This window comes from Pinus tabuliformis, chromosome Q, assembly GCF_031772625.1.
Source record: "Pinus tabuliformis cultivar Carrire ecotype Pingquan chromosome Q, CPIR1, whole genome shotgun sequence".
NCBI classification, from domain to species: Eukaryota; Viridiplantae; Streptophyta; class Pinopsida; order Pinales; family Pinaceae; genus Pinus; species Pinus tabuliformis.
The window spans coordinates 362609309-362636366 of NC_142296.1; the positions used below are offsets into that span (position 1 = coordinate 362609309).

Here is a 27058-nt window from a genome sequence, read left to right on the forward strand (position 1 = left end):
AACCTTTGACTTCCATTTCCGAGATGGACATCAGGTTCGATCAGGTACATAAAAGAGATTCAAGGGTTCCTTGCTTTTGTGGAAGAGTCGACCATTTCCTTGATGACCTGCATTACCAGTCATTCCTTTTGATCATTGAATATGTCCCAGGAATGATTGTTATCTTCATCAAGAGATGCGTCTCTGCCATGCGGACACTCCTTCGTGTAACGACCGAACTTATTTCAACAAGGCATCCGCCTTTTCTTCCACCCTTAGATCCGAACTTCCCAATGAAGTGATCTTAAGATGGACCATCAGAATCTTCCGTTGCACCATTCTGATAACATTTTCTGCTTTGACTTCACCCTAGGTGAATTATGAGGAACCCATTGATCCTTCTGCCTTGTCCCAACTGTCTTCGGTGATTGCTCTTTCACTCTTGCTTGGGCATTGTCTTCACCTCAGCTCTGATACCATGCAAAGTTTAGGTATGTTCTATGCTAGAGCAATTTATTTAAATTTTCATAGTTAGCAATCACATCAACATTACAATAAACTGCAGATAGAACATAAATATAAAATCGCAGAAGACAAGCCAAGACAAGAGGACACAAGATATGGCGCGAGCCAGGGACAAACCCCACAATGTGTGGGGAAACCCTTTGATCAAATCTTCTTTTATCTTCAAAATTCAGCAGAGAGAGAGAGAGTACATTTGCAACAGAAGTCAACACTTTGACTTTATCTAGATCTAAGCATAGATCATCTCCTATAATGATGAGATCATCATGTTGCATCTGGTTCTCTAGTTGCACCACTGCATACTACATCATGCGGCTGTCCATGTCCATGATCTTGCTCAAACTAATGTGCATCATCATCATGCTGCTGCCCCTGCTAATGTATCATTGTGCTGCCCATGCACATGATCTCATAGTGCTGCCCATGCTAATGAATCGTTGTGCTGCCCATGCACATGATCTCATAACTTCAAGTCCTCCTAGGAGAGTTTCTCCTAATCCATGCTGTCATCCAAACTCAAGGTAAACTGTAGTACTGCCTTGGAACAGCCTTAGCTGCTTGCTATGGCTTGCAGCCTAGCAAAGCAGCCAGCTGTAGCTGTAGACTTCTTCAGCAAGCCTAAACAAGATCCCAAATAGCAGCGTTGCCCTTTGTCTTCTAATCTAGTGACTGCTGCTCCCAAACGTACCTTATTCATGCCTTAGAATAGCAGTATTCCATGTTGCTCTTTTACGCTGATATGTGTCTTCTTTATGCTGCGGCTCAACTTCCTTGGCAACGTACAGAAGCTCCCTTAGATAGCTGTAGTTGTGACAGCAGATAAGAGCACCTTCAAGTCTGAGTCTTCTAGTCCTTCTTACTGTGGCTTAGAACAGCATATATAGGTCTGTCCTAGCTGTGTATATACATCCTCCTTGACTGCGGCTAGATGATTACATGATTCCTTCAGGACAGCGTTTAGGGCACTTAAGGACAGCATAAGATTAGGTCTCCCTTGCCAGTGTTTAGACCTCCTTTATGTAGCGTATAGGATTCTTCATAAGCCTGCGGCTAGGGCACATTATGACTGCGGATTGGGCACCCACTGAACTGCACCTAGGGCATCTTCTTACCTGCGTTAAAGGGTCTCCTAGGACTGTGTCTATAGGGACAGCGAAGTCCCTCTTCTTGCTGCATATAGAACAACGTATAAGAATCTAATTACTGTGCCTTCATGGACTGCATATTGAGCCTCCCTTTGCTGTCAAGAGTACCCTCAAATGCTATGGCTAGGGCACCCTTAGATGCCGCTGATAGATTTACTGTGGCTAGGGCATCATAGGCCAGCGTACATTTTCATGGTGTCTCTCTCCTGCTCCAAAAACCCAAGACGTGGAGAGGAAGAGATCACCACAATAATGTATGTCACAAATGACATCAAATCCTCTTTTATTTATACTAACTTGTAGAGGTTGAATAGACACGTCGGTTGGGCTTCTAGAGCCTACATAAGTGCTGGTCGGCTTGATAATAATTACATAAACAAAATAAATTCATATCTCCATAAATACTTATCGGAATTGGATGATCTTTGGATCAATCCTACACCTTTCGACGAGAGGGATCCAATAAAAATATCAGCTGCCATAAATAAGCTGACCCACATGGAGTTTGGCCCTAGTTGCCAATTTAACAGCCTTATAATATGGTAGAGAAAGCTTAACATGCCTGATCAATGATTTTGACTTGAGTGAAGGGTGCATTTTTGCTAAGGCCATGACAAAGGAGTTCAACAATCAACACGACCAACACTGGGGTACATTTAGGGCTTGGTGCTCTTGATTAAATGCCAATCACATACCCTCATACATGATATAATCTAATGAAATGCTACAATCCCATTAATCCCGAAATCCCGAAAACTATTAAGTTTGCTGAATTTTGAATGGGATATGAAATTCTATTTTCTCCATTTGAAGTTTGATGAGGTTGGAACCACTCTCGAACATCCTAATTCATTTCACGGTAACGTTAAAAATTTAAGAATTTAACGTTACCTTTAGGGAGCATCTAAGAAGCGTCTAGGGAGCATCGAGGGGTCACCTTGGGAGTGTTTGAGAAACATAATTTCTCACATAACAGTTCAAAAATCTAAGTCAAGTCCAAATAAAAAACAAAAAAAAACAAAGTCTGCGGAACTGCCCCCCTTCCTTTGGATCTGCTCGAATATTTGTGGCTGATATTTTTATATTCATTACAAATGCTTGTATGGATACATTCAACACTATTTGGTACATGGCCTTAGGATCTGCCTCAACTAGTTACGGGTTCACTCCTACCATCTGTATGTTAAGGCAAACCACCACATGCCATATTCTAAGAACATTTGCTAGCTTCTCCATCTCTAGTAGATCAAGATAAGGAGAACTTTTTTTATAGATTTGGCATAAACTACAAGATTTGAGGCAGGTTCCATTGCTTGTTCTTGGACATGGGTGGATACCCTTGTGATTTTCTTTTGTTACCTCAACTAGAGAAGTGCAACTTTATACTTTAGTGAGGTGATGATCCATAGAGAGGATATTTTGCGTAACTTTTGTAGACTAAGAAATTATGTTCTTTTTCTTTTCTTATCTCAATTGTGAGAGGCAGTGAGCATTGATTAGATACCTCGCTTGTTGGTCCTCTCAGTGGCAATTCAATGAGATAGTGAACTTCCTCCCACTTGATTGTAAGCACCCCGCATCTAGGAGATCTTAGAGTTGGACATGTGCCATATGGGGTACAATCCATCGGGGCTGTTTAGGAAGGGAGACTTCTACTAGGAGGTTTTCCTCTAGGCCTTTTGATGTTAGGAGAGAGTGCATTTTGCTTTAAATTCTCTCAGAAGAGTGTGTAGCTGGGTTTGTAGTTATTTGTGAAATATTTATCATTGATAAGGTGCCACTATTGTTGCTTTGGAGATTTGCGCGTTTCTTTGTAGAGAAGGGTACTTTGCTACTAGAAAATTGGCACTATTTTGTTCATCACTCTTTCATCGTGTCTGATTTGGGTGCCTCTGTTTGTGTTGCTCCTTAAAATATGTATGTGAACATAGGTTGTGAATTTCTCTAGCTCTCTATTGAGTAACATGGATTAAAATTTTGTGACATCAGATTTGTATTAGTTATTAGTGCTTTGATGTGGACATTCCTGCTTTTGGATTTTGACACAGACGATGTCTTGTCTGAAAGCAAATAATTAATATTGTATAAAAATGAATAATGAATAAAATGATTTTTACATTGAGAGGGGCCTTGGCTTAAATATAGCCTAAGGCACCTTTACGAAGGTTCATAACCCCTATTTTTAGTCATGACCTATTATAATTATTATTTTATTATTAGTTATATGAGTTATTTATTTATTACTATCTATTTTATATGTAACAATGCCTCTCCTTTTGAGATGCCTTGTCCTCAAAAGACTCTTAGATGAATCTTGCTTCCTTTATGGATTGGCGTCTCGTTTTCAGATTTGAATGTGGTAGACTCCTTTGTGACAAAAGCACAATATTTGTAAGTTGTGCAGAATATTTTGGTTTCTTAAACCATATAACTTGTTAGTAGCTCTAAGTCTCAAGACCTGCCTTTGCGGTTTGTTCATTCCTTGGGGGAAAAGGTTGGTGTTTAGTAGATGTGATATATCTTGGTATCATGTGGCTTGATGATAGAAAACCTTAATATATATACCTTCTCCTATTTCATAGTCTCCTCTCCTCTCAGCTTCAACTGCATTTATGCCCATTGCCTGTAGGTCTGTTTCAACAATTAGTTTTTTAGCCCTTGAGCTTGAATTAGCTGGGTGAATTTGATTGAAATGTCATATTCTCGGATTTTAGTTATACACTTCCTGCTCTTGCCATCTGCTTTTGGTTGGTAGAGTATGCCCTTGATTGAGATACATGGAATATAGGCAATTCTCTCGGATTGCAAAATGTAGTCTGCTAAATATTTTAGGGCTTTCACTAGAGTGTAGGCTTGCTTCTCTCCATGACGTTGTACACCAACTCTCCATCTCTAAGGGCCTTGCTGAAAATTGTAATATGCTGCTCATGGTCTCATCATTCTTTTGTAGGATGACTTTAAGGATATTGTGCTAATCAACAAGGGGGAAAATCATGAAGTTTTCCTTGTAATTGTGGAGTCCTACTTAGGGTGCGTCTCAGAGAACCATTTGGAAGGAAGTGGATCATCTCAAAAACATGTTGGAAGAAGCAAACAAGAGGGAAAGCACCTTGACAAGCCAACTAAAGGAAAAGGAGAAGCCAAATAAATGGAACAAGTGGGATAAAGAACTTGGCAAGAAAATCACTACCTTGAAGAAGCCAAAAGGATTGAGGATGTCTTAAGAAGTCAGATGAAGCAGAAGGAAGAAGATTGCATGAACCATGAGCAGGAAATCGTCATGTTGAGAGCTGAAGTGTACAAGCTGAATAAAAAATTGAGAAGTTCACAGGTCTTGGATGGCATTCTCAATTGTCAGAGATCACCACTTATCAAGACAGGTCTTGGATATGTTGGTGAGTCCTCATGCTCCAATGATGAAGAACAACCACATGTCAAAGAAGAAAAGAAGCCTCATGAAGAAGAGAAGCCACATGTCAAGAAGGAGAAGCCTCATGAAGAGCAACCACATGTCAAGGAAGAAAAGAAGCCTCATGATGAAGAGAAGACTCATGAAAGAAAGCCTCATGCCAAAACTGGAGAGAAGTCCAAAGTCGAAGTCCTGCACAAATCAACCAACATCGAAAGCTAGAAGACCAATACCTCAAGAATCAAGGTGACACATTCAAAACACCAAATCATCAAAGAGCATTTAGAAGTGAAGAGTAGCAAAGACTTGGATATTCTCAAGGATGAGTTGCCTTTAGCAGATCTTCACCTTATACTCCTAGGTATTCAGACACATTCCATGGTTATTGTTACGCATGTTCTAACTATGGACATAGAGCTCAAGATTGTAGGGAATATAGCAGGAGTATTGATAAAGGGTTTTATCAAAGCCCTAGAAGCAGAATTTTTGGAAGACAAGATAGCGTACCATATGCATATAACAATAAAAGTTACAACACCTTTGCTCCATTATTGAGACCAGATGTTGAGTGCTATTTATGCCACAATTTTGGCCATTTTGCATGAGATTGTAGAAGCGGCTTGATGTGGACTTCGTAGAACTAGGAAGGAAAAGAATTCACTAGGTAGGAAGACAAGACCACTAGGGTTTGGCAGAGAAAACATGCTTCACAATGAATTCTCACACAATTGGTAGATGCACTAAGACAGGGGGAGTTTGTAGGAGAACATACTGTCAGGGGGAGCCTATGTATTGGAAGAGATGATGCAACAAGGAAGTTCACTGTTAGGGAAAGCCTAGAATAGATGATGCAGTCGGAAAACACATTGTCAAGGGGAGCTTGTAAAGATGATGCAGTAGGTAAGCATGCTGTCATGGGGAGTCACATCACTTGGAAGATATTGTCAAGGACGTGTCAACCACCCTTTGCCATTGATGTCAAAGGGGGAGAGAACCTTGGAGGAATCAAGGGAGAGAGAGAGAGAGATGTAGGATACAACATGCCTTGTCATGCTAGGTGTGTTGACATCAATGACAAAGGGGGAGATTGTTGAGTATGTTGTCATTGATGTCAAAGGGGGTGCAGGTGCAACAGGCCCCAGTAGGTGCAGGATGTAGAAATCATCACTAATGTCAAGTATAGTTGGCGGTCATTGACATGATACAGGTGATGATGATGCAACTTGGTGATGCCCACAAGATGATGTAGTTTGATGAAACCCCAACTCTAGGGTTTCGATTCTTTGGACAACGAACACACCCTGCACTTGTTGAAGGTTTTTGAAGCAACAAATTTCTCCTTGTCATGCTGATTCCATTGATATGTGGAGCATCTTGAGCGACATCACGGTTGGAGAGAAAAGCCCAATCAAAGTTGCAAACCACAGCCAATGGTCCAAAACCCCAAGGGCCGTTGAGGTGGCATCATATTATTGGTTGAATGATGCAGAAACTAAGCAACAAATTTCTGAGTTTGCCTTGGAGACCCTTGCCAATAGATTCTCCTCGTCATGCTGATTCCATTGATATGTGGAGCATACATCACGGTTGGAGAGAAAAGCCCAGTCAAAGTTGCAAACCCCGGCCAATGGTCCAAAACCCCAAGGGCTGTTGAGGTGGCATCATATTATTGGTTGAATGATGCAAAAACCAGTGTTTTAAGATTCGGCCGGCTCAGAACCGACTCGACCGAGTTGGTCCGAGCCATGGCCCCCCCCGAGTCAAAGCGGGTGCAAGTGCAACAGGTCCCAGTAGGTACAGGATGTAGAAATCATCACTAATTTCAAGTATAGTTGGAGGTCGTTGACATGATATAGTGATGATGATGCAACTTGGTGATGCCCATAGGATGATGTAGTTTGATGAAACCAATGTTGCATTAATCGTTATCGGGATAATATCGGCGCGAGGAAAAAATCGGAAAAAATCGTAATTATCGGAAATAATTGGGAAAAAATAGTTTGGTACAAAAATATTCATTTTTTTCATTTTTTTTTCATTTTTTTTAATATCTAAACCATCTACAACATAAAATAAATACATTGACACATAAATATGATAAAAGAACTAATATATAAGATGTTTAATATCATTTCTAGTGCTAAAATCACACATAACATTGAATCGTGTCCTAAATAGTAAGTCCTGACTCTTGAGTCCCAACTCAGCCTCAAAATATCAACAAAAAATATAATAATGTATCTCATCATGTCATAATGTCATATACAATAAATGAAGAAAATAACTAAAGTCTAATCCTATTTATTTCCTCTGCCCTTCTTACGAGAAAATGCCACAACTTTCCCTCTCCCTCTAGATGTAGATGCTGGTGCCCGTGCTGGTGGAGATGGCAGTGGAGTCTGATGTGCTCTAGAAGTTGAAGAACTAGAAGTAGGAGCCCGGGCAGGTGGTGTCACCTCCTCCTCCTGTTCCTCCTCCTGCTCCTGCTCCTCCTGCTCCTCCCCCTCCACTACATCTTTCACTAACCAATCATCAGCAGACTCCATGAGAGGCCTCTCGGCCTCAACCCTCCATGCAGCAGTGGTGTCAATGCCATCTAATGAAATGGCCTCCACATCAGGTGTCCTCTCAAGTTGCCTCACCCACAATCGAAGATTGTAGTAGACGTAGACCATGTCATTAAGTCGTTGGGACTCTAAACTATACAAAGATCATGAAATAATAATTAATAATTAAAAAAAATATTGTTTAATGAATTCAAAAATTTATTTGGAAATTTGCAATATTTTAAATGTGTAAGTGTTAACCTGTTGCGCTTCTTGTTGTGTATTTTTTCAAATACACTCCAGTTGCGTTCACATCTTGAGGAGCTACATGTTTAGCTGAGGATGCGAATGGCAAGCTTTTGTAGAAGGGGTACCCTGCCACCATACATTTTCCACCATGCATCTACAACAAAATTACAAATAAAATTTTAAATAAACATAAGAAAAAAATGGAATTTGAAAAGACAATGAAATTTGAAACAAAGTTACAAACTAAAAAATACCTGGCATTTTAATCATCCTATCAGTGACAGCCATCTCAAAGCCAAATGTGCCACCTGCCATCCTATATGTCTCAATTTGTTTAGAGATCTCTATATGTTGTTCTGGAGATCGCACCATCTTCTGGACACAGGATAAGAATCCATCCATGATCTCAACATCAAAATCAAACCCACATGCGTAAGAAAATGCAGGGTTCAGGAAAAGCCTAGCAGCATGAATGGGACGATGGAGTGTGTTGTTCCATCGCTCATCAATCACTCCCCATAGGAGGAGTTGTCTCTGAAACCCATCATCTCCCTTACCATCATAGTAGGCCCGAATGGCTTCTTTGGCCCTGTCCATGGCCTCATACAAATAGCCCATTGCGGGCTTCTCACCATCAACCAACCGAAGAACCTTTACCAAAGGTTCAGTAACGATGCACACCTCCTGCACTCCCGCCCAGAAGTCTACTTGGTATGAAACTAGTCTGCATACGACCTCTCCCTCTGGTTTGCGGCTCATTGGCAAAGCACGTCACTCCTCTGAAAGAAACATTCTCTTCACATCCCACATAGAATTCAAGAGGGATTGAAGATATATGAAACTGGTGGCGAACTGTGTAATGGCGGGGCGCACCAACTCTTTGTTGTTTGGTGAATCTTCTCATCAAGCTAAGCACAGATGCATGGTTATATATAAATTTTGTAACACTTTTGGATGAATCAACAATATCTTTGACAAAGGGAATTTTCCCTATGTCCTCCAACATCAATCAATACAGTGTGCAGCACAAGGTGTCCAAAATAAAGTAGGATGCCTATCCATAAGCATCCTGCTAGCAACAACATAATTTGCAACATTGTCCGTTATGACTTGGACAACATTTTCTGCACCCACCTCCAAAATAAACACATATAGCAAATCACATAAAGTTCTTGCATATTTGATTTGTGCAGATGCATCAACAGATTTGATAAACATAGTCCCCTTGGGACAACTAACCAAGAAGTTTATAAGGGTTCTCCCCTTTTGGTCAGTCCAACCATCTGACATAACAGTGCATCCTGTTTGTGCCTATGATGCCCTAAAATCCTCCAATCTTTGGGTGCAGTCACGCTTTTCATTTTGAAGAATCCGACCTTTGAAATCATGATAAGAAGGGATTTTGTACCCTGGGCCAACACTTGCAATAGCATCAACAGTAGGTTGGAAAAATGGATTATTCCTTACAATGCTGAAAGGAATATCACTCCAGAGGAGAAATTTTGCCAGCAACTTGTCAACTTGTTCTTTCTCAGTTCTTTTTAGCATTGAACTGATAGATGGCTATGAACCATGTGTGGTTCGAGGAACAAAAAATGATGTGGCAGCTACCTGATTGGTTGATGCTGCAGTAGAACCAGTGCCACTTGCTTCAGTTGACCTTTTTAGTTGCCTTTTGATTTCTTCTTTGGCCTCTCTACTCTGGTCTAAAGTTTCCAATGCTTTCATGGCTCTTTGGATGAGTTCAGGATTTGTATTTGAACAAGGTCCCACATCTTTTCCAGGGATTTGTGCAAGGTGATACTTCAACCTATACACCCCCCCTGGACATAGGGTGGCCACAAAACTTGCAAGTCAAGTTTAGTCTATCATTCGGAGCATTAGGTTCACCATATTCCCAGAAAGGATCCAATTTCCTTGGCATGTTTGTTTTTGAACTTTGAAGTTGCAAACTTGAATGGTGTTTCGGTGAAGTTGTGAACCTATGGGAAAATAAGGATTACAATTTAGTATTTACAAAATTACAAGTTAAAAAATTAACAATTTAGTATTTTAATTTTTTATTTTTACATTGTACAATGAAAACCCAACTTACCCAACCAAAAACAACCATTCCAAAGTTCAAACCCAAGTTACCCAACCATTCCAAACCCAAGTTACCCAACCAAATGGCAAAAACAATAAAAAAAACATAAACAATGTTTAAAAACAATGAAAACAAAAAAAAAAATGGTTCCCATAGTCATACCAAGTTACCCAACCAAAAACAATGAAGAAATACAAAAACAATGTTTAAAAACAACAATGAAAAAAAAAAATTTGGTGCCCATACCAAGTTACCCAGCCAAAAACAGTGAAAAAATACAAAAACAATGTTTTTAAACAATGAAAACAAAAAAAGTTGATCTTTCTGTGGAGAAATCGGTCTCCTCCTCTTGATTTTCTCCTCTAAGCACTTGAATCAGCTTCAAACCCTCTCTAGCAACATTTCCTAGCTTTCCTCTGCCCTCCGCGCGCGATAGTGCAAATGAATTCATAAAAAAACCAAAAAATCTTTATAAAACCTCGCTGCCGCGAAGCCCCATGATAAATTCTCTTTTTATCGCGATTTTTTGGAATTATCGCGATAATTTCATAAAAATTGCGCAAAAAAAGTTACCCGCGATAAATTCGAACAAAAATCATGATATTTTCGTTTTACTGAAAAAATCACGATAAAACAATAAATCACGATTTTCACAACATTGGATGAAACCCTAACTCTAGGGTTTCGATTATCTGGACAACAAACACAGCCCGCACTTGTTGAAGGTTTTTGAAGCAACAAATTTCTGAGTTTGCCTTGGAGACCTTTGCTAATAGATTCTCCTCGTCATGCTGATTCCATTAAAATGTGGAGCATCTTGAGCGACGTCACGGTTGGAGAGAAAAGCCTAGTCAAAGTTGCAAACCCCAGCCAATGGTCCAAAACCCCAAGGGCTGTTGAGGTGGCATCATATTATTGGTTGAATGATGTGGAAACTAAGCAACAAATTTATGAGTTTGCCTTGGAGACCCTTGCCAATATATTCTCCTCGTCATGCTGATTCCATTGATATGTGGAGCATCTTGAGTGATGTCACAGTTGGAGAGAAAAGCTCAGTCAAAGTTCCAAACCCCAGCCAATGGTCCAAAACCCCAAGGGCTGTTGAGGTGGCATCATATTATTGGTTGAATGATGCGGAAACCAGTGTTTTAAGATTCGGTTGGCTCATAACTGACTCGACCGAGTTGGTTTGAGCCATAGCCTCCCCGAGTCAACCCAACCAATGAACCGGTTCGGCTGACCGGGTTAATATTGAGCCGACCGATTCTGAGCCTACTCAGGTGGGTTGGAAAACAACGGTCCGCGAACCCAAAAACAACGTTTTTTTAAAGTTTTTGTTTTAGTGGACTCCAAATAGGTTTATATTTTGTCTATTGTGTATTTGGGGTCCATTCCCCTCTCCTAAACCCTATTTAACCCACCCAACCCTTCTCATTTCCTCACAACCATCTCATGCATTTGAATGAGAATTTCAGCGAGAGTTTGTGAGGGGTTGTTGAGTTTGTTTTTGGAGCAACAATGAGGAGTCTTAGGCAAGCATTGTAACTGGAGTGAGGAGCTTCTTGGGCAGCCATTTGGAGAAGCATTGAGGAGTTGGTTTCTTGGAGCAACCTTGAGGAGGCAGTTTGTGCCTGGAGGTATTTTTTTTCACTTGTAAAAATCTGTTTTTGCTTATTAAATTTTATGTGCAAATCTGGAAATTGAAAAAAGTGTTTTTTGTGAAAGAAATGAACAGTGAATCAATGCTATTTTTTTTTACTTTCATTTTCAAATTTTTTTCTTTCATTTCCAAGTCAAAAAATGGCACCTAGAGTGAAAGATGCTGCTTGGGCATATGTTGAAATGGTTGATAGTCAAATGCATTGCAAATTTTGCCATAAAAAAATTAAGGATGGTCCTGGGGGCATTAATAGGCTGAAACAACACTTGCTAGGGATTAGAGGCCAAATTACTCCATGTACCTCACCAGAAATTGAGGAGTTTAGGAAGGATTTTTTAGCCAACTTTGAGAAGTTTAAAGCACTGTTTTAAAATTCGGCCGAATCGAATCCAAAACGGTCGAGTTGATCCGAGTCATTGAAGAATTTTATGACCCGGCAGAAAAACCAATTCGGGAGGCTTAGTCATGACTGACTTGGCCGAGTTATTGCATGACTCGGCCAAGTCAGTAATGACTCGGTCAACCCGACTGTTTCTGCATCTACTTGGCCGAGTCATTAAATCCGGCCAATCACCCAAAAAAACAACGATTTTTCTAATATTTTTATAACTTTTTTAACATTTAGCTGATTGTTGGGGACTCCAAGGTGTTTTCTAAATTGGTTAAGTGCTATTTGTGGTCCATTCCTGTCTCCTAGTATTGATATGCTATTCAAATTTCATGGTAATGTTAAATTCTTAAAGTAAAAGTGACATTCTCCTTAATCTTCATTTTCATCCTTTTACTTAAATTTTTAACATTACCATGAAATGACTCAGGATGTTTGAGAGTGGTTCCGGCCTCATTGGATTTTATATGGAGAAAGTAGAATTTTAGATTTCATTCAAAATCCAGCAGACTTATCAGTTTTTTAGGATTTCAGGATTGTAGGATTGCAATGTTTCCATTGAATTTTGTCATGTGTTAGGGTATCGTATTTAATCAAGAGCACCAATTCCTCTATGTACCTTGATGTTAGTGACATTGGTTTTCGAACTCTTTCGGGATTCACTCCCAAACCAGGAGTTTCTGAAAATGTCGCCCCCGCTCCCGTTTTCGCTCCCGCTCCCCACTTTCACTCCCGCTCCCGTTTTCGCTCCCGCTCCCCACTTTCACTCCCGCTCCCAAGTAACACTGAGCCAGATGATGTTGGCAACTCTAGTAGTAGCCAGTAGTACTGATCACAAACTTTTGTTGTAGAGGCCATTTATATTCTCCTTGGTTATGTGTTTTTGTTTTGATCTCTATATTATCATTGTGTATGTATTGGACAATGCATTGGGTGCCATTTTGATATAATGGATATATTCATGAGCCTACTTTGATCATATGTTGTCTTCTATCTATATTCTAAGTTCGTGTGTTTGGAAACATGAATAAAAATCTTTGAAATTATGTGTTTTTATAAAAAATAAATATTTAATGTATTTTTTACAACGACTGAGTCATTGAAATCGAGCCGGCCGAGTCGATACCGAGTCGGAGTCGAAGTTGACCCTCGGCCGAGTTGGAGTTGGAGTCGGAGTTTTAAAACATTGGTTTAAAGAAGATAAGGCTAGGCAAAAAGAGTTATAGGCTGAAATTGGGAGGAAGAGGAATATACAAAAAATGCTAGCTACCAACCCCCATTTTGATTTTGAGGGTTCTTCCTCTATCCCTTGTACTGATGCATCCAACCCCTTCCTATATGTTCCTCTCTCTTTTGAGTCTATTCAAAAAAAGGTTAAGGGTAAAATGAAAAAGGGTGATATGAATATCAAAAGTTATTTCACTGTCACACCCTCCTCTCCATCAGATGCACATTGTTCTCAAGCTAGTAGAAGTCATATGTAGCCCACTTTAGATGACCATTGGAAGAAAGAATTGAGGGAGACTGCTTGTGATTACATATGTAGATGGTGGTATGATGTTGATATCCCCTTCAATGCTTCCTGTTCACCATATTATGAGCATATGTCTGATGCCATACATGCTACTGGAAAAGGCTTCAAAGGCCCTACTATGCATGAGATAAGGGGGTATCGTTTGCAAAAAGAAATTGCCTCCATTAGTGAGTATTTGAAAGATTTCAAGGACTCATGGGCAAGAATAGGATGTACCATCATGTCAGATGGATGGACTGATCAAAGAAACCGTACCATCATAAGCTTTTTTATCTTCTGCCCATAGGGAACCATGTTTCTAAAATCAGTTGATGCATCTGATAAGGTAAAAGATGGACAATTGTTGTTTCAGCTATTGGATGAGGTTGTTGAGGAGGTGGGGGTGGCTAATGTTGTTCAAGTCATCATAGATAATGCCTCTAACTATGTTCTTGCTAGTAAACTGTTAGAGGAAAAACACAAAACCATCTTTTGGACCACATGTGCTGCACATAGCATAGACCTCATGCTTGAGGATATAGGCAAATTAGATTGGGTCAAAAACAATGTAGATCATGCCAAAAGCATAACAAAATTTATCTACAATCATTCATGGATTTTGAGCCGGATGAGGAAACACACAGGGGGCAGGGATATTATTAGGCCTGCCATCACTAGATTTGCTACTCATTTTTGACATTGCAATCTATGCTTTCACAACATAGAAACTTGCAAAAGATTTTTTCCAGTGAAGAATGGAATCAAAGCCAGTGGTCTCACAAACTGGAAGGCAAAGAATTAAAAAAGAAAGTTAATGAAGAAATATTTTGGAGAAAGGCAACAGAGATTGTGAATCTTGCTGAGCCACTGGTTAAGGTGTTTCGGTTGGTGGATGGGGAAAGATTGGCTATGGGCTTTATTTATGAGGCTATGGATCAAGCAAATGAGCAAATCAAGAGGGCATACAAGCATAAAGTGGCTAAGTATGGGCCCATTTGGGCAATCATTGATGAAAAATGGAACGATCAACTCCATCGCCCTATACATGCAGCTGGGTATTTTTTGAACCCACAATATCATTATAAAGCTAAAGCGGCAAGAGTTTTGAAGGGGGAGGTTAGAGATGGATTGATTGACTGCATTGATCGCATGATCCCATTAGAGTGTGATCAGCTGGAGATACATCGACAAGTCACAACCTTCAGCAATGCCTCAGGTACCTTTGGGAAGAACCTAGCAAAGATTGCAAAGGAAACAGATGAGCCAGGTAAACAAAAATTTCAATTTTCAAATTCTTAATACTTATTTTGTTAAATTGTTTATAATTTGAAAGTTGGATATAATTTGTAATTTTGTTGAGCTGACTCATAATTCATTATGCTCCTATGTTTTTTGCAGTACAATGGTGGAAGGCTTTTGGTAGCCATTGTCCTGAATTGCAGAAGTTTGCAATTCGTATTTTGAGTCAAACTTGCTGTGCTATTGGGTGTGAGCGCAATTGGTCTGTCTCTGAGAGGATTCACACAAAGAAGAAAAACTGTTTGGATAAAAAACGGTTAAATGATCTTGTCTATTTCCAATACAACCTTCGGCTTAGACGCAACTAATTGCTGAACAAAAGACCTGATTCAGATCCCATTGTGTTGGAAGACATTGATCCAACATCAGATTGGCTAGTGGAGAGTCATCCAATAGAGTTTGCTTCTGATGAGGATATTGATTATGAATTACAGACGATAGCATTAGTCGAACATAATGTTCAGCGGAATGCAGATTCTGATCCACTTGTACCAGCCTCAGCCTCAGAGCCAACAAGCCCTCCAGTTGCAGGCGCTTCCCTTGCTCAGCCACGACAGAAGCGCATATCTCGTTTATCTGAGCTTGCAGATGCTGCACAACTTGCGAGTGCTACCACTTCTATAGTTGCAGTTGGAGATGATGATGAGGAGGAGCCGTGGGGCCCCCTGTCTGACTCTAATCCAAATGATCTTGGCTCCTCTAGTAGTAGCCAGTAGTACTGGTCACAGTTTACATTTGTTGTAGAGGCCATTTCTAGCCTCCTTGGTTATGTGTTTTTGTTTTGATCTCTATATCATCATCATGTATGCATTGGACAGTGCACTGGGTGCCATTTTGATATAATGGATTATTCATGAGCCTACTTTGATCATATGTTGTCTTCTATTTATATTTTGGTACTATGTGTTTGGAAACATGAATGAAAATCTTTAAAATTATGTTTTTTTTATAAAAAAATAAATATTTAATGTATTTTTTACAACGATCGAGTTATTGAAATCGAGCTGATCGAGTCAATACCGAGTCGGAGTCGAAGTCAGGGTCGACCCTCGGCCGAGTCGGAGTTTTAAAACATTGGCGGAAATTAAGTCATGTTGATGTGGCAACATTAAAATAATTCCAAATGACATGGCATCCACGGAATTTATTAAGGAAGATTAGAAATTATAAAACCCTAATTTGGCTAGGGTTTTGTATTGTTTTTGGCTCCAAAATAATTTAATTTTTGAATTAAAAAAATAATAATAAATCTTTGCTCCAAAACCTTTGGGTCGGCTAACCTATTAGAACATTATAAAGAGGCACTCATGCATCTAATTGAGGTATGTGTATTTCAGCACTGTGGAGTATCACTTGATTTGAAAGAGGCATTGATAAATTTTCCTGGGATATGCTGGGCCCGAAATTTGGATTGGTTTCGCTGGGTTTATGTAATTGTTTTTCAAATGGATTTAACGCACATCTTAGGCATGATTTGAAATAAGCTTGCTCTGAGATTCTATGCGGTCTTGTGAAGTATTTTCTAGGCAGATTGGAAGGTTTTGTATACGGGTTTCGTTGTTTTTCTTTGCAGTAAAAGGGTATGCTCTCTCTTTAAGTTTCGACCCTCTTCTAGGCAACATTTCTGAGCATAAGGGTTTTATCTTTTATCTCTGCGGATCCATGAAGATGCAAGATAAGACTGTTAGGCCTATTCCATGAAGATGGTTTTGGTAACACTTCATTGCATAAATTGAAGGCAAATAAAAGGAAGTGCGTTATGTTTTTCGTTGAAGTGTACCCAAAAGTTTTTGAAGACTCTATGCTCAAGGATGTATTAAAGGCTTCATGTACCATCGAAGTTCACCATATCATTGAAGTTTTTCAACTCTACTTCTTTTCATCTTCTTCTATTGTACTTAGATTCCACAAGCCCTACGAGGATGATGTAAAGTGATGCTAGTATGATGAGTTGAGTCATGTAACAGGCCTAGGTAACTTGGGACCTTGTCACTAAGTGATTTTACTCTGGGAGGTTATTTTCACTTGGTTATTAATTAAGTCCTCACGTGGACTTAATAGTTAATTGAGTTTTTTCCTCCAAGCATAACCCCAAAACCGGAGTACGACTTGAAGGCAAGGCCTTGGGTGAAGTCCTAATGTCTACAGCCATTGTATATTACCATACTAGATCACTCATAAAATTTCATGGAATTTGATTAAGTCTAGGGGTCATTTTTTTAAATTTTTAAAATTTCCCGTAGGGCGGAAATTTGAATAAAATCTAAATGTAAAATGTAATAAATGATTCCTAGAGAAGTTGTATGGGGTATGTGTGCTCAAAATTACACCTCTCACCATCAAGTTTCTTCTATGATACACTTTGAGGGGTAAAAAATAAGTTCTAGATCCTCAAAACCCACGTTTCCTAAGTTTCATGGGAAATCTGGCAATAAATTAAACCGTAAATCAATTAAATGGAAAAAAATAAATAGCTCCATGTGACAAAATGTGGAAATGACTTGGAAATTATCTCAAGTCAAAGGACAAGTGGAGGATGATTTGGCACCTTGCATCATAAGTACATGGCCCACACAAGGAAATCAAATTCTTGGTAATAAATGAAGACGGTGTTGACTTGGAAAATCAAGTTTATTGAGAATAAGCACATGTGGATGGAATATTTGATGGAGGATTTGAGGGAGACTTGTCTCCACTCCCACTCCTCTTAGCTCTCACACATGGCATCTCTTGGATCTACGCAAATCTCAAGGAGGGCCTATGCATTTCTCAAGGAGATCTACGCTTCGCACATTGGGAACATCAACTCAAGGTGGAATCTCTTAGCTTGGTGGTTGGGAGTTAACTCCCTCTTATGGCATACTTGGCATTGCTCATCTTCACACTTGGATTTTCGACTTGCTTGATGGAGGCCACTTCATGAGTTCGATTTGGTTGGATGCTACACACATGTCTCTTCATTTCTCCACTTGGAATTCAATTTCCTTCTTGGGATCTTCTCCATGTCCATTTGTCACTTGGTTGCTACATTGAGATTTCCCATTTCTCTATATAATAGAGCTTTGTGCTCTCACGTTGTATCATTGAAAACGAGCTATTGTGCTTGGGGAAGCTTTGCTCTTGTGTATGCTTATTCTCAATTGCAATAAAAGACTTTGGGGGTTTCATTCATGAGTTATTCTTCCTTTGGAATGGGATGAACGGTGGATTATTGGTGTAATTTTTCTTACTCATGCTTTGATCTAGTTTATTTCCATATGTTTTTGTATACTTTTTAATGTAAAACTATATTGCCCAATGAAGTAGGCTCTAGATATAGAATGATTTAGTTATTTTCCAAAAAGTCTCTAGAGTTTCTTGTCATTGTTTATTTGCTAAATCTATATGGGACTAATTCTTGATTGAAGTGTTGTAGAGGAAGCATCTTGTTGGATCAAGCACGAGAGAAGTCTTTGGAGAGACCAACCCACTCTTGATACATTCTCAAAGGAGCTCTCATTTGTTTTTTGAGCCTTCATAGTTCATCTTACAAAGTGGTTTTGCAGGGGTTTTCTTGGACATAGCTTATACACAAGCAAAATATATCTATACTTAAAACTCTTCCAAAAATAGTGCTTCATTGATTTTATTTAGCTATTTGAGAACATTTTCTAAACTAAGCAAGTGACGGGGTTTACTTCCATCACTTGATTTGGTTTGAGAGCATTCTCATTGTACTTACCTTAACTACAAATTTTGACTTTTAACAAGGAAATCTAGTGCTTAAAAAGCCTCATATTTTGTAAAGATTTCTCTTGAAGCTTCACTTGAGACATTTTGGAAGGTTTCTCATCTTTGTAACAAGTTAATAAAAGGCTTAAATTTTCTTGTGGGAGCTTGGGTTTTACCCATGGCATCCATTCTCCTTATTTAGGAGTAATATGTGGGTGGATTGATTTTGCATGCTTTAAGAATTAACACAGTCTCACCATCACGTTTAATTTCTAAGTTGAGTTTTGCTACAAGTTTCCATTTTATGCTTTGCATTTCAATTTTGCTTTGAAGTACAACTTGGGATTTTCACTTTGGAGAAACTCATTTCTTATATGCAAGTATCTCAATTTATGTGGCAAAGTTTTGATTTAGTTAAATTGACAAATTGCTTTATGTTTACCTCACTATAGGCTCATCGGATATTTTGCTCATTTATTTTAAGCCATTTGCTCACTTTACAAGCAATATTATACTCTTAGCTTCATCTCATTCATTGCTTTAGTTTGTTGATCATTGATATATTATTTGTTAAAGCACTTACTTTGAGCATCTTACAATCTTATGTGCTTATGAAGCTCACATTCTTATGTCTTGTACACTTTTGAGAGCAATTATTCAAGTTATCTCATTGTGAGCATATTTCCATTTACTTGAGGAAATTTCTTTTTGCAAAGCACTAATAAACTTATTTGCATTTCATTTAGGCATTTTAGCATAGTTTGCATTTCTAACTTAGTTAACCTCCAAGCATAAGCTTGATTGATATATATCATAGGGCAAAGATTTTCTTAGAGAATTTTTCCAACTAGTATGAAGTAAGGTAAAGGTGTGTGACCCTGTAGTTATGGAGGCTGCTTGTCCTCTCGTAGGAATGAAGGAACACACTGGCTCATAAGGTTGAGGGGAAGGGTATCGTTAACGACAACTTCTTGTCCTCAACCCCTTTTCCTTACTGTCACAACAATTTTTACCTTTTGCCAAGAGTTTAAAAAGAAGATCTCTCACTTAGAATAGACATTTAATATAAAATTAATCAAGATAATTCCATCTAACCTTAGTTAAGTGCATCTCATTTTAACACACTTTACTTTCAAGGTGGATTACTTGCAATTTATTTATATGCTTGTCATGGTGAAAATGTCTTGAATTGATCATTTTGAAGTATTTCATTGAGCAATTATAATATCCTTTTGAGCAAGTAAAGTTTTAGCTTATTTCATATTGCAAGTTATTTTACATTGCTTCTTTACATGTTTTGGAATCGTGAATGGTTATGTTTTGAAAGCATTTCTTTAAAAACAATTTTATATCTTGCAAGTTGATATCTTTTTTTCTAACATTCATTTGGTTTGCAACATTACTTGGTGTTTCATTTTGAAAATTTTAATTTTGAGCAAGTGCTTATTATTTGAAGCAATATTGAAGGCACTGGTTTTATATGCTCATCTTTGATTTGTGTTGATGGTTATTGAGAAATATTTCATTTCATATTACTCATCATATTTATTGAAGGCACTGGTTTTATATGTTCATCTTTGATTTATGTGTTGATGGTTATTGAGAAATATTTCATTTCATATTACTCATCATATTTGTTGAAACTTGCTCATAATCTCAAAGTAATCCAAATGACTTTGGCATCTCCTAGAAACTTCACATCATTTTTCACTTATATTTTCATTAGGGACCAACCCCCTTAGCTTGCCTAGGAGAGAGCTTAAATGGAGAGAGATGGGAATAGGTGACAGCCCCATCTCTTGATTTTGCTAACAACCACACCTTGTGGGGTTAAGGGCTTTTCTCACTAACTTAGGTGTGTGTGCAAGGCGACAACAACATGTTCTAAAACTACTGCGACCTTGAGGAATGTTGCTGATCAAATATGTTAGCAACCGTGGCCAGTTCTGTAATAGATATGTGAGCCTATGATCAGATATGCGAGCAACCTATGGCAAGTGCTTGATACATATGCAAACTCCTAGTGATCTGAAATCTCAATAGACCTTCTGCGACCTATGGATGTTGCCCATTTCTAAAATTAAAGGAGGCAGAACGTTGAAAATTTTGTTTTGGTGATGATCTGAGGAATTCAATGGGTTCTTTCAAGGAGCTTCTTTTGCAGTGGAATGCTAATCTATTGACGTAGTGATCCTGAGGCTTTGTGAAAACTGATCCAAGACAATTTTTTATGATCGCGTCTTATGTCCACGCAGATCCGTTAATCTGGTGCGAATTCCTAAAGACTGCATCTGCAGTTAATCAGCGTGGAAATTACGCAAGACATGTGTTGTTCAGTTGAAATTTCATTTATATTCTTGTTAAATTTTAGCTGGCCCTGTAGTTAAACTCATGAACTTTGAAGCTTCTCAATCCGACAGTTTCGTCTTCCTAAGATATCCTTGTGGCAACACTCCGATTTAATTAAAGACTGATAATTGTGATTGATGTAAGAACCTGGCAACGTGTTTGAACCTGTGACCTATATAGACATTTCAGACCACTGAAAACATATCTTGGATCTATAGTCTATCCTAATCTCAAGCTGTGGGTGTGGCATAGATTAGCAGCTCAAATCTATGATTCACTGACTAATTTGCCCTTGATTTGAAGCAGAGATGGTATGATTTCTGTTACAACTGCTTGAGGCTCAATTTTACATACAAGAAGGCTACACGTTCTGTCTCCATCTCAGAATGTGACTTTAATGAAAGTATGCTAGACCTGACATTTGTGTTGACTACATTGGCAGAAGTATGTTTCGATCAACAAGAACAGTTTGACAGAGTATCCAAAGTAGAAGGTGTCTACCCAAGAAACAATTTCAATAAGGGTTCTTTCACATTTAGGGTTTCATCCTTATGACCGATTGGAGTAGTATGTTTTTGCAGTATGATGACTGATTCTAAATTTGGACATTACAGTGCATGTTGTAAGAGTGTTTTGTCACACGTGGCTGTAGGGTTTCTGAGCAGTTATCAGCAACAAAGTATTTTTATTTGAAAGGAAGTGTTTTCTCAGCAGATGACAGAGAAGCGACCTTGTTGTTTGCATTCCCTATGCAGTAGCAGAGATGTTGACATCATGACAGAAGACTCAAGTTGTCTGCCTTATCATTACACCCAGGATCTGTTTGCATATACAATTGCTAGGATGTGTAGGCTATGACTTCTAAATACTGATGCATTGATATGTCACTGATGTTGATTAAATATTGAGACAAAAGTTTACTAAGAATAGGCAGTGAGACATTGAACTTTGCTCTATGACAGTGTATGGTCCCTATAACAATACAACCTTTTTGTGACAATGATATATATATATATATATATATATATATATATATATATTCTTGTGGCAAGATATAAGACAAAAGGTATGACAATGATTGACAAAGAAGGGTAATAGTAACCTACAGTGCTTGGCTGTAGTACCAGTGACCATGGCTCAACTGAGACCTTGTTATGTGACTATGACATTGAAAACTTGGTGACGGTTATAACAGTCCTTTGATGATAGTGGTCTAGTGATGAGTTTCTGAGCGTGACCTGACAGTAACTTCATGGGACCTTAGATTGACAGTGACTTTGATGACCTTGTTAAAGTTGTGACAAGCATAAGTACAGTGGAGCAGAGGTGGTGAAGCACAAGGTGCAGAAGGAGAGGCAGCAGTGATCGCAGCAGCAGAGGCAGGGAAAGTCAGTGAGAGTAGCAACAACAGGTGTAGGAGGTGTGCTAGTGGATAGAAGCAGTAATGGTTGCAATAGGGGGAAACAGTGGCAACAATGATTGTAGTAGCGGATGGTCAGTTGTTTTGTAAGGGAGGCTGAAGACTCCTGCAGGCTTTTTCTGCAAACAACTTCAGGTTTGGGGGGTGTTGTATTTCCTTCCAACCTAGCTGGTAAATTGTTGTATGTAAACCATTCATAATGCAAAGCTTGTTTTGAGACGAAATTCTGTGTATTGTTCCTTTTGATGTGATGATGTTGAGTTGTGGTTTATGCTCTGAATGTTTATTATATCAATCTAACCAATTGTGTGAAAAGAGAGGGAAATACTGATTCACCCCACTCCCAGTGTTTCCAACATAAAGGGGTTTAACGCTCTGTGGAAAAAGTCGGGAAAAAATCGGGATTAAATCCCCAAAACGCAATTTTTGGCTGGCCGATTATATCGATTTTTTGCCGATTTTTTCCCAGTCGAAAAAATCGGGATTAAATCGAAAAAGTCGGGATTAAATCGGGACTTTTTCCAAAAAATCGTGGTAGTTTCTTTAATGATTTATTTTTCTTTGATTGGAAAAAGTCATTGAAAAAGTCCGAATTTTTTAAAAAATGAATAGTTTAATTTTGCCGACTTTTTGCCGACTTTTTCGAAAAACTCCCGACTTTGCCGAGTTTTTCAACTTTTGGACCCTTGCCGAATTAATCCCGACTTCAACTTTTTCCACATTGGTTTAACGAGATTCAACCATAGCAATGATTTTCTGAATCATGGACATCATAATTTAGTTTTGCTTGCTAAATAACTTAGAATAATGAACAAATAGTGGAACAAGAGGCACAACTAATTTCCTAGCACATATTTATTAGACAAAAAAGCGGATGGGGAAGACAATCATAGTTCATTAATTTATTCAACACCATATGAGATAGAAAATGAGGGGGAAAAGACCGACATAACTTCCTTGAATTCATTATTTACTAATTAGTAATGACAACAACCTTGGTCTTAATTTCACAATAGGCCCAATAGTTCTTTTCTGAAATAGTAGATCCAGTGTTGGGGACTATAAAATCTGAAATTGGAAACAACCATTCTATTTATACATTGAATGTAGTAGGGATTTGGGATTACATAATCACTACCATGGGCCTCATTTTTCCCCCTATCAAGTCTGTTACTCAAATAATGCTTACATTGAGAATGAGAGTGAAAGAGGTAAGAAGTGGAAGGAGAATGCTGATAGCTACTACAAAACCATGATGCACTAGGTAGATATTTGGTTTCTGATGGCCTATGGCTTTCGTTTTGCTCTCTTCAGTTTTTGAAAATAAAACTATCAAATGAAAAACCTAGTGTAAAAGAGAAAAACCTCTTTCTTTTATGCTGTTGGGGAAAAATGTGCCTAGTATTTTGTTAAGAAGGCATCTTTTGGGCAACCAATTAGAACCATTCATTTTTGTTGGCTTGCTAATGGATCTCTTTGACCTAGGGATTAATTTGCACTTTGGTGCCATCACTATGTCTTAATCCCGCAAAATTAGGGCCACACATGCAAGTTTTAACTTAGAGCATTTACACTGCCCAAGTGGTGATTCCTTGTCAGGTGTCTTCTCTTCATTCGGTTAGTAAAAAATACCACCCCATTCTTTGTAGTACCAACCTTTATTTGCCTTTGGATCCCTTGTTTGAAAGCTTGAAATTAGTGTCAAGTCTAAAAGGGAAAATACATTTGAGAGGGACAACGATTTGAAAAGGAGAGGGGAAAGACTTATTTGAACACATTTGAAATTAGGTGAAAAGGTTTTAGTCGAGGAATCAGACTTGATTGTGAAATTGGGCTAGGGCTATAGTCAGAATTGATGAGAAGGGGTTGCATTGAGAAATTAGGCTGATTAGGAAATTCGACTAGAGACACAATTTGAATAGGTGAGAAGGGATTCATTTGAGGAATCGGGCTTGATTAAGAAATTGACCCAAGAGCACAATTTGAATAGGTGAGGAGGGGCTCAATTAAGGAGCTTGGTACAATTGGGAAATCTAGTTGAATGCATAGTTCAAAAAGGTGGATGGAGTCTTGATTGAGGAATTGGTTGTTTGATCGAAAATTTAGCCAAGGCATAGTTTGAACAAGGGAAAAGGGGCTTGATTGAGGAGTCGGGTCCTATTGGGAAATTGGGTCAAGGCACAAATTGAATAGGTGAAAAGGGGATTGTTTGAGGATTTGGGCCTAGTCGAGAAAGTGTGCCATGACATAGTTTGAATAGGTGGAGTGCTCGTTTTGGAAACTAGGCCTGATTTGCTAATTGGGAGGAAGCAAAGTTTGAACAAGAAAGAGAAAAGAAAAAGGTTTTTAAAATTTAGAAAAGGCTTGAAAAGGATAAAAGCATAAGGGAATTTAGGAAGTTTTGTCAATTTATCCATATAAAAAATGGGTTTGTTCTTGAAGTAAAATATTGTTGGACGATTATATCTCTTATATTCATGACATTTCAAGGAGAAGATGTTATACCTTATATTAAGGAATTTGGTACAACTGGGAAATCTAGTTGAATACATAGTTCAAAACGGTGAAAGGAGTCTTTATTGAGGAATTGGATGTTTGATAACAATTTTAGCCAAGGCATAGTTTGAACAAGGGAAAAGGGGCTCAATTGAGGAATCAACCCCTATTGGGAAATTGGGTCAAGGCACACCTTGAATAGGTGAAAAGGGAATCAATTGAGGATTTGGGTGTGATCGACAAAATGAGCCACGACATAGTTTGAATATGTGGAGGAGTGCTCGATTTGGAAAGTAGGCCTGATTTGCTAATTGGGAGGAAGCAAAGTTTGAACAAGAAAGAGAAAGGCAAAAGGTTTTAAAATTTAGAAAAGGCTTCAAAAGGATAAAATGATAACGAAATTTAGGATGTTTTGTCAAGTTATCCATATAAAAAAATGGATTTGTTCTTGAAGTAAAATATTGTTGGATGATTATATCTCTTATATTCATGGTATTTCAAGGAGAAGATGTTATACCTTATATTAACTAGTGGGTGCCACATATTTAACTTGTTAGGCTAGTAGTTTGTGACCTGTCAAATGGAAGCAATGTTTGTTCATGAATCATGAAACTATAAGACCCTTTATGAAAGTTGTGGTCTAGGAAGAGATACTCGTCATTAGAAGATGGAGTCCTGAAGGTTTTCAAAGAGATAAACTAGTCATAAGCCAACGCATCGCTGTTGAATAGAAAGGGATGGATAAAGGATTGAAGTAGTGGAAATTTCATTAAGAGCAACTTTAATGTTATTATTTTAGATTTTATCTTCTCCTTGTAATGTCAAAATCCTATATTTTATTTTAGTTAGCTTTAGTTGGAATTCATACCTAAATTGGACTCAATCTCTCCATGAGAATAGTTAGTTTGGGATTTGGATTGGATCTTCTTTGTCCCAGGATTTATGTATATAATATTTCCCACTTATGACATTCTCTACTATTGCTCTTAATCTTTTGAAAATGGACAATAACCCTATCATAAAAATTACATGGCTTACTTGATAGTCACTTGAACTCATCTACATGAACCCTTTTTGTCTAGGGCCTAGGCTCATGAAAAGGCTTATTTCAACATCCATCTTAAGATGGCAAAAATCTTATTTCCTTTCTAGGTTATATTAATCTAATAAATGGGTGTTGCATTTGGGGTAGCCATGATTTTTTTTTTTGTTAGCTCTGTGTAGAATTAAATTATGACATATGAAGATATCATTAGATTTGTTGGCTTTGCATATGGAACCAGAAATAGAGGATCATTTTATCTTTAGATGGTGAATTTATTCTGAGATTCTCAAGGGTTTCATTTAAGCTATAATTCATCATGAACATCGCAAATTTGTAGCTCTTTTTATCTGGGAATTGGCTTGACATACGTAGAACCTCCTCAAAAAAGAAACTAAACATAGATCTACATGAATATTTATATCCCTCTTTTGAATTATGGTAGTTTTGTCAATTTATCCATATAAAAAAATGGATTTGTTCTTGAATTAAAATATTGTTGGATGATTATATCTCTTATATTTATGGTATTTCAAGGAGAAGATGTTATACCTTATATTAAGTTTTAACTAGTGGAGTGCCACATATTTAACTTGTTAGGGTAGTAGTTTGTGACTTGTGAAATGGAAGCAATGTTTGTTCCTGAATCATGAAACTATAAGACACTTTATGAAAGTTGTGGTCTAGGAAGAGATACCGTCATTAGCAGATGGAGTTCTGAAGATTTTCAAAGACATAAACTAGTCATAAGCCAAGACATGGCTGTTGAATAGACAAGGAGGGATAAAGGATTGAAGCAGTGGAAAGTTCATTAAGAGCAACTTTAATGTTATTATTTTAGATTTTATCTTCTCCTTTTAAAGTCACTGATATTTTTAACTTCTAGAAATAAATATATGTGGTAGACATTAACTCAGAGAGATCAATGACACATTGCAACAATAATTCACCCACAACAATTCTCCATCATCTATTAATCTGGAAAATCTGGGTTTTTGACCCTTAAAGATAAAAGGAAAAGTACGATATCTAGAACTTGTAACTTGGCTCCCACCAAATGAATTTGGCCCAAGGAATTTGACCTCAAGGAAATCAACCTTTAGAAGAAATTGGCCTGGATAAATCAGCTCGAATAATCAGCCAGCAAAATCAACCTACACCCTCTTTGCGTGCCTTTACTGCGCACTAGGGAAAACTCGACCCTCGAGTAATTCGACTTTCTCCAGATCAAATTGATCTCC

General features: G+C 38.2%; 1 protein-coding gene across 3 annotated transcripts in view; it reads left to right on the plus strand.

The window, feature by feature from the left end:
• LOC149219667 (protein unc-13 homolog) overlaps positions 1 to 27058 on the plus strand; it is a 298200-nt gene that overhangs the window by 98127 nt on the left and 173015 nt on the right. The gene's annotated exons all lie outside the window — the stretch shown is intronic.